This window comes from Lolium rigidum, chromosome 2 (genome assembly GCF_022539505.1).
Source record: "Lolium rigidum isolate FL_2022 chromosome 2, APGP_CSIRO_Lrig_0.1, whole genome shotgun sequence".
Lineage (NCBI taxonomy): Eukaryota > Viridiplantae > Streptophyta > Magnoliopsida > Poales > Poaceae > Lolium > Lolium rigidum.
Window position 1 is genome coordinate 229,067,555 of NC_061509.1, and position 9,858 is coordinate 229,077,412.

The window sequence follows — 9,858 nt, forward strand, 5'->3', positions numbered from 1 at the left end:
GAGCATTATTGTGGAGCTTGTTAACTCCGGCATTGAGGATTCGTGTAATCCTACGCAATGTGTTCATCATCCAACAAAAGTGTAGAGTATGCATTTATCTATTCTGTTATGTGATCAATGTTGAGAGTGTCCACTAGTGAAAGTCTAATCCCTAGGCCTTGTTCCTAAATACTGCTGAGTTACTACTGCTTGTTTACTGATTTACTGTGTTACTACTGCTGCAATATTACCACCATAAACTACACGCCAGCAAGCACTTTTCTGGCACCGTTACTACTGCTCATACTTATTTATACCACCTGTATTTCACTATCTCTTCGCCGAACTAGTGCACCTATTAGGTGTGTTGGGGACACAAGAGACTTCTTGCTTTGTGGTTGCAGGGTTGCATGAGAGGGATATCTTTGACCTCTTCCTCCCTGAGTTCGATAAACCTTGGGTATCCACTTAAGGGAAACTTGCTGCTGTTCTACAAACCTCTGCACTTGGAGGCCCAACACTGTCTACAAGAATAGAAGCTCCCGTAGACATCAAGCACTTTTCTGGCGCCGTTGCCGGGGAGGAAAGGTAAAAAGGCACCCATACTACGGTCTCAGGTAAAGTATTTTTCCGGCGCCGTTGTGTGTGTGCTCAAAGCTATTTCCTTTAGATCCTGCAATTGCATCTTTTTGTTTCTTGTTTACACTAGTTTGGCATAATGTATAAGAGTGAGCTTCTTATTCTATTTCCTGATTTAAAACATGGATTGTTTGATGCGAAAATTAAAAAACCTATGAAATCTTATTTGCATGCTGGTAGTAATATTAGTATGAACTCTTTGAACACCATTGTTGATAATGATATAGAAAGTTCTAAGCTTGGGGAAGCTGGTTTTCATGATATTTTTAGTCCCCCAAGCATTGAGGAGAAAATTTTCTTTGATGATACTTTGCCTCCTATTTATGATGATTATAATGATAGTGGTATTTTGGTGCCACCTACTATGGAGAGTAAATTTTGTTGTGATTATACTATGCCTCCTACACTTGATGAGAATAATAATGATAGCTACTTTGTTGAATTTGCTCCCACTACAACTAATAAAATTGACTATGCCTATGTGGAGAGTAATTATTTTATGCATGAGACTCATGATAAGAATGCTTTATGTGATAGTTATATTGTTGAGTTTGCTCATGATACCACTGGATATTATTATGAGAGAGGAAAATATGGTTATAGAAATTTTCATGTTACTAAAATGCCTCTCTATGTGCTGAAATTTTTGAAGCTACACTTGTTTTATCTTCCTATGCTTGTTACTTTGCTCTTGATGAACTTGTTTATTTACAAGATTCCTATGCATAGGAAGCATGTTAGACTTAAATGTGTTTTGAATTTGCCTCTTGATGCTCTCTTTTGCAAATACTAGTTCTTGCGAGTGCATCATTAAAACTGCTGAGCCCATCTTAATGGCTAAAAAGAAAGAACTTCTTGGGAGATAACCCATGTGTTATTTTGCTACAGTACTTTGTTTTATATTTGTGTCTTGGAAGTTGTTTACTACTGTAGCAACCTCTCCTTATCTTAGTTTTGTGTTTTGTTGTGCCAAGTAAGGTCTTTGATAGTAAAGTAAGTACTAGATTTGGATTACTGCGCAGAAACAGATTTCTTTGCTGTCACGAATCTGGGTCTAATTCTCTGTAGGTAACTCATAAAATTATGCCAATTTACGTGAGTGATCCTCAGATATGTACGCAACTTTCATTCAATTTGAGCATTTTCGTTTGAGCAAGTCTGGTGGCCTAATAAAATCCATCTTTACGGATCTGTTCTGTTTTGACAGATTCTGCCTTTTATTTCGCATTGCCTCTTTCGCTATGTTGGATGAATTTCTTTGATCCACTAATGTCCAGTAGCATTATGCAATGTCCAGAAGTATTAAGAATGATTGTGTCACCTCTGAACATGTTAATTTTTATTGTCCACTAACCCTCTAAAGAGTTGTTTCGAGTTTGGTGTGGAGGAAGTTTTCAAGGGTCAAGAGAGGAGGATGATATACTATGATCAAGAAGAGTGAAAACTCTAAGCTTGGGGATGCACCCGGTGGTTCACCCCTGCATATATCAAGAAGACTCAAGCGTCTAAGCTTGGGGATGCCCAAGGCATCCCCTTCTTCATCGACAACATTATCAGGTTCCTCCCCTGAAACTATATTTTTATTCCATCACATCTTATGCGCTTTTTCTTGGAGCGTCGGTTTGCTTTTGTTTTTTGTTTTTGTTTGAATAAATTGGATTACATCATTCTTGTGTGGGAGAGAGACACGCTCCGCTGGTTCATATGAACACATGTGTTCTTAGCTCATAATATTCATGGCGAAGTTTCCTCTTCGTTAAATTGTTATATGGTTGGAATTGGAAAATGATACATGTAGTAATTGCTATAAATGTTTTGGGTAATGTGATACTTGGCAATTGTTGTGCTCATGTTTAAGCTCTTGCATCATATACTTTGCACCTATTAGTGAAGAATACATAGAGCATGCTAAAATTTGGTTTGCATATTTGGTTTCTCTAAGGTCTAGATAATTTCTAGTATTGAGTTTGAACAACAAGGAAGACGGTGTAGAGTCTTATAATGTTTTCAATATGTCTTTTATGTGAGTTTTGCTGCACCGGTTCATCCTTGTGTTTGTTTCAAATAAACCTTGCTAGCCTAAACCTTGTATCGAGAGGAAATACTTCTCATGCATCCAAAATACTTGAGCCAACCACTATGCCATTTGTGTCCACCATACCTACCTATACTACATGGTATTTTCCCGCCATTCCAAAGTAAATTGCTTGAGTGCTACCTTTAAAATTCCATCATTTACCTTTGCAATATATAGCTCATGGGACAAATAGCTTAAAAACTATTGTGGTATTGAATATGTAATTATGCACTTTATCTCTTATTAAGTTGCTTGTTGTGCGATAACCATGTTTATCGGGGAACGCCATCAACTCATTGTTGAATATCATGTGAGTTGCTATGCATGTTCGTCTTGTCTGAAGTAAGGGCGGTTTTCACAATCAAATGGTTTGAGTATGCATATTGTTAGAGAAGAACATTGGGCCGCTAACTAAAGCCATGAATCATGGTGGAAGTTTCAGTTTTGGACAAATAACCTCAATCTCTTATGAGAAAAGAATTAATCGTTGTTGAATGCTTAAGCATTAAAAGAGGAGTCCATTATCTGTTGTCTATGTTGTCCCGGTATGGGTGTCTAAGTTGAAGAATGATCAAAAGCGAGAAATCCAATGCGAACTTTCTCCTTAGACCCTTGTACAGAGCGGCATAGAGGTACCCCTTTGTGACACTTGGTTGAAACATATGTTATGCAATGATGATCGGTGTTAACCCAAGCTAATTAGGACAAGGTGCGGGCACTATTAGTATACTATGCATGAGGCTTGCAACTTGTAAGATATAATGTACATAACTCATATGCTTTATTACTACCGTTGACAAAATTGTTTCATGTTTTCAAAATAAAAGCTCTAGCACAAATATAGCAATCGATGCTTTCCTCTTTGAAGGACCATTCTTTTACTTTTAATGTTGAGTCAGTTCACCTATTTCTCTCCATCTCAAGAAGCAAACACTTGTGTGAACTGTGCATTGATTCTTACATATTTGCATATTGCACTTGTTATATTGCTTTGCATTGACAATTATCCATGAGATATACATGTTACAAGTTGAAAGCAACCGCTGAAACTTAATCTTCTTTTGTGTTGCTTCAATACCTTTACTTTGAATTATTGCTTTATGAGTAACTCTTATGCAAGACTTATTGATGCTTGTCTTGAAGTGCTATTCATGAAAAGTCTTTGCTTTATGATTCACTTGTTTACTCATGTCATACACATTGTTTTGATCGCTGCATTCATTACATATGCCTTACAAATAGTATGATCAAGTTTATGATGGCATGTCACTCCAGAAATTATCCTTGTTATCGTTTTACCTGCTCGGGACGAGCGAGAACTAAGCTTGGGGATGCCGATACGTCTCCAACGTATCGATAATTTCTTGTGTTCCATGCCACATTATTGATGTTATCTACATGTTTTATGCACACTTTATGTCATATTCGTGCATTTTCCGGAAATAACCTATTAACAAGATGCCGAAGTGCCGGTTCTCGTTTTCTGCTGTTTTTGGTTTCAGAAATCCTAGTAACGAAATATTCTCGGAATCGGACGAAATCAACGCCCGGGTTCCTATTTTTCCCGAACCATCCAGAACACTCGAGAGCTGCCGGAGATGGGCCGGGGGCCCCACACCACACCGGGCGCGGGCCGGGCCCCGGCCGCGCCACCTGGTGGTGAGGGCACCCCGGTGACCTTCCTGCGCCGCCTCTCCGCCTATAAAGAGCCCCCGGATCGGAAAACCCGATACCAATTGACGAAACCCACGAAAACCTTCCGGAGCCGCCGCCATCGCGAAGCCAAGATCCGGGGGACAGGATCTCTGTTCCGGCACCCTGCCGGAGCGGGGAAGTGCCCCGGAAGGCTTCTCCATCGACACCGCTGCCATCTCCACCGCCATCTTCATCACCGCTGCTGCTCCCATGAGGAGGGAGTAGTTCTCCATCGAGGCTCGGGGCTGTACCGGTAGCTATGTGGTTCATCTCTCTTCCATGTACTTCAATACAATGATCTCATTGAGATTCATATGAGTTTGTATCACTACTATCTATGTGCTACTCTAGTGATGTGTTATTAAAGTAGTTTTATTCCTCCTACACGTGTGTAAAGGTGACAGTGCGTGCACCGTGTTAGTACTTGGTTTATGCTATGATCATGATCTCTTGGAGATTGCGAAGTTAACTATTGCTATGATAATATTGATGTGATCTATTCCTCCTACATATGCATGAAGGTGACAGTGTGCATGCTATGCTAGTACTTGGTTTAGTCTGTTGATCTATCTTACACTAAAGGTTACTAAAACATGAGCATTATTGTGGAGCTTGTTAACTCCGGCATTGAGGATTCGTGTAATCCTACGCAATGTGTTCATCATCCAACAAAAGTGTAGAGTATGCATTTATCTATTCTGTTATGTGATCAATGTTGAGAGTGTCCACTAGTGAAAGTCTAATCCCTAGGCCTTGTTCCTAAATACTGCTGAGTTACTACTGCTTGTTTACTTGATTTACTCGTGTTACTACTCGCTGCAATATTACCACCATCAACTACACGCCAGCAAGCACTTTTCTGGCACCGTTACTACTGCTCATACTTATTTATACCACCTGTATTTCACTATCTCTTCGCCGAACTAGTGCACCTATTAGGTGTGTTGGGGACACAAGAGACTTCTTGCTTTGTGGTTGCGGGGTTGCATGAGAGGGATATCTTTGACCTCTTCCTCCCTGAGTTCGATAAACCTTGGGTATCCACTTAAGGGAAACTTGCTGCTGTTCTACAAACCTCTGCACTTGGAGGCCCAACACTGTCTACAAGAATAGAAGCTCCCGTAGACATCAATAGGCACTGGCACTGTCCCTTCTTCAGACACTGCTGGGATTCAGGAATGAGCCGATTGCCTACAATCGGCAACTGCCCAGAATGTAGAGGGAAGAAGAAGGGTGCAGGAGACGTGTCAGTATTCAAACGTCTAGGGCCGCTCCCATCTCGGAACAAGTTCGTCGAGCCCTCTCGGGTGGAAGATCTCGAAGAGTTAGAAGACGACGATGAAGAAGAAGAAGATAAGTACCACCGGCCAAGGTGGTGCCCTGATGGACTCAGCCATTCCCAAAAGCGTAGGGTTCAGCGACTACGTGGTTTGGAGGAAGCCGAAAGGTTATACCTGCACACGTTAAGGAAGGCGCGGCCTGATCTGGCCGCGAAAATTCAGCGAACTCTGGACGAAGAAGGTCGGCCACAAAAGAAAGAGTGGCGCCCCAAACAAAGGAAAGCCGATGATGAGACATCGGCTGGCACAAACATGGTGTTCATCCTTCCAGCGGAGTTTAGTGCTCCAGGATTAGACGAAGCACCTGTGGCACAACTTGACTGCGGCCCACGGCCAGTTGTCTTTGAGAAGCCACGAGAAAGAAGCTACAGACACCTGAAGGCCCTGTACCTACGAGGTTATATCAATGGGCAGCCTGTCAACAAGATGCTGGTGGACACCGGAGCGGCAGTCAACATTATGCCATACTCCATGCTACGTCGGTTGGGACGCTCTAGCTCGGATCCGATCAAGACCAACGTTACACCGAGCGATTTCAACGGCCAAGCATCCGAAGCGCAAGGTGTTACGAACGTGGATCCGACCGTAGGAAGAAAAACCATCCCTACGACGTTCTTTATTATCGACAGCAAGAGCACCTATGCTCGTCCTGCTAGGGAGAGATTGGATCCACGCCAACTGTTGCATTCCGTCCACGATGCACCAATGTTTAATACAGTGGGATGGAGATGAAGTAGAGGTCGTCCACGCAGATGACTCAGCCGAGATTTCAATGGCTGGCATGAACGTTTGGGAGACGGCAGGCCAAGAGCCACTCTCAGGCATCACTTTGGACGACTGCAAGCGCATCGACGTGACGAGAAACGGGGTGAGGCTGGTCTTATCCACCGGCCTGTCCGTGTAACAAGAGCAAAATCTGTGGACGAACATGGCAAGGCCGATCCTTGTGATCGGCCCCAAGAAATAATAAAAGGGATAATCTGGTCTCAAGCATGTCACGTAGTTATAACAAAGCAAGACCAAGATGTGCACCTTCATTGAGCAATACAATCAAAATGGAGGCCGATTCCAGCAATCGGCCCATATTATCCTTTACCATACGTTGATGAGCTGATGAGCTGGAAGAAGTCAACATTGGTCCGGACAGAGCCGATGTTCAAGTACAGAGCCGATATCTGCAGTTACCTGACAGATTCGGCTCGGGGGGCACCTAATCAGATGAACATGTGCGATGAACATGTACGAAAATGGGCAGTGAAATATTGGGGGCCGATAGAGAAATCGGCCAGTAAAAAAAATGTACATACAAGTACAGCCGATGCAAAGACATCGACTTCAGAATGTAAAAAGCCGATGCACAGCCATCGACTCTAGAGGTACGAGTTCAGCAAAACATTTATCAGTTTACACAGAAAGGCTCTACTGAAGAAACGCGTTGAGGGCGTGAAGGGCGTCAGCACGGACGTGATCCACTTCTGCGATCTCGGCCTTGTCGTCATCATCCTTGCCTATCACCAGTTGCTTGTTCAAGGCATGTATCTCTGCCAAGTCAGTTTTCAGTTCAGCCTTGAGGCCCTCTGCCTCCCGTTGGGAGCGAGCAATGGAAGCTTCCTTGTCGCAGATGAGCTCTTTGGTGACCCGCACCTTTTCTTCGAGATCCTTCAGCTCCTTTCGCAAGATCTCAAGCTCAGCAGTGCTGACAGAGCGGGAGTTGGGCGTGGCGTAAGTCGATTCTCTGACGAGCCAACTGCACCCTTGACCTGAAGGCAGACAACGTCACGACTGGCTAGAGCTTCAACTGCAGCGTCACTGGGACGTGAGGTTGGATTTCTTCAAGAATGTTCTTCACCTCCTCAGAGTTTTCGACTAATGTCTCAATGGGTGAAGAAAGCAGAGCTTTGAGGCGTTGGAGTTGGTCAGCGATGACGCTGGGGCTCGGTTCGTCACGTGCTGTGGAGTGGGCCAGCTCGATAGATTCAGGGTCGAACGACAGCAAGCCTGAGAGATCACAGCCCTGACAAACAACAAAAAGCAGCATAAGTCTGCAGATCAGGGTAAGGGCAAGCCCAACAAAGGGAGCATACCTCTCCTATGACCATGGGAACAGCCGATGACGAAGCAATCGGCTGTGGCGTCTCTGCCTGGGGTTTGGCCAAGGTGGCAACTTGGTCGATGCCACCTTTAGAGGTTGTTACCTCCAGAGTTGTGGAGGGCATCAGAACTTCCTCGACATCCCCACTGGAAGTTTCATCAGTCTGCAAAAAAGATGGTGAGCAGATCTGGGCAGCAAAGCACAAGAACTAAGCTAGGAGGAGTTGGAGAGCCGTTACATTTGAAGCTTCTTGGTTCGAGGAAGGGGTTTGCTGATCCTTCCGAGCCCTCTTGGTGCATTGACTCTTTGTGCGTAAGCTTCCTTGCCCTGTTTTGATGGGAGCTTGAAGGGCAGCAGGTTCAGGGGCTGACCTTTTCTTGGAAGCCGATGGTGGCACATCTGGCTGTTTTTGCGTGGTGGTGTCCTCAGAGGTACCCGAGCTTGAGCCTCGTCGGCTGGACCGTGTCTCCTCGCTGGTATTGTCTTCAGTAGAGGTCTACAAGAGCAGGATTAATGGACACTGACATGCTATTAGAGCCTAGAAGGATGAATGGAACAAGATGGGGTATAGAACAGCTTACATATAAGCTTCCTGGAGCTGGCGCAGGGTTTTTGCCCTTCAAAGTTTTCCTAGCAGCTACTTTTCTCACTGCTGTTCTCGCCCTGACTGAGGCTCGGGGGGCAGCTGGTCTTGAAGAGTCTTTACTCTTGGGAGCCGATTTTATTGGAATCGGCTGGCTCTGCATCACAACCTTTTTAAAAGGTGGTGAGTTCTTGCAGAAGAGGACCACAGAATATGAAATGCTCCAACCAGAAGTTCAAGAAGGCCGTGTGTTCTTTCTCGGTTACAGGGCCCTTGGTTTTCATGTGGCGTCTAAGATAGGCACCCCAGTTAGTGCACTCTTCCTTAGAGGAGGGTTTGAATGGCACCTTTGGCAGCATGAAAGCAGAGGGGCTGGGGGATGAAATGTCTAGGCCAGTGATCATGGCCACGTCCAGCAAGGTTGGCGTCATGGGGCCATGGCCAAACATGAAGCAGTTTAGCGCGTCAGACCAAAAGTAGCCGATGGTTTTCAGGAGATTTTCATGTTTCTCAAGGGGAGACAATGACAAAGACAGAGCATCGGCTATTCCTGTGGTTTCCCATTTGGCTTGGTGAGTTTTGGCTACTCTATTGTACCAAGAAACCCAGTTCTCAGGAGGGTTAGGTCAGGCTCGTAAGCAGTCGGCCCAGGGGACCAAGGCAAAGGGAATTTGGAAGAGAAGGATGCGGCAGAAGAATGTCTGAAACCTAAAATTAATGATGAGACCAGGCATTAATTCAGGAGTTGTGCCGTTAAATCTAACATTACGCTCAGGTGACTTGGGGCGGTTAAGGATTACCTTCAGGCCAGAGACCGTGGCGTTGGCGCTGGATGATTCCGCCATTGGGTTCGCTGCGGAGTTTGGATTTGCGTGTCCAAGATCTAGGGTTCGCGCGACTGCGGTCCGGACTCGTTCGATTAGAAATTTGGGGATCTGAATTTGAGCAAGGTTTGCAGGTTACCGTTTGAGGGGGTGACTAAATTGACCTATCTTGTAATTTATCGTGAGGGACCGATGCGTTGCCATCGGCTCATTGAGCATTGACCAAGTTGACAATCGGCAAAGTCAGTATGAGGGGAAATCGGCTAAATTAGCATAAAGGAAATCGACAAAATCAAATTAAAGGAAATTCTTCATTGATAACGGGATTCCTTACATAAAGAGCTGATTGCTCTCAAAAGGAAGTACCAGGGGATACATTGCCCCATCTACTACTACTGATCCTATGCTAAGGGTCCTATCTATGGGCCGTCGCTGCCCTCGTCGTCGCCGCTGTCGGCGCTACTCTCGGCTGGCTCGTCGTCGCTGCCCTCGTTGTCCTTGTCCTCCTCGTCAGCGTCGTCGTCGCTGTCGAAGTCGCTGAGGTTCCCTGGCCAGGGGCAGAAGCGCTTGGCCGGCGGCTCATCGGAGGAGGTGTCGTCTGATGACCCACAAGTATAGGGGATCGCAAC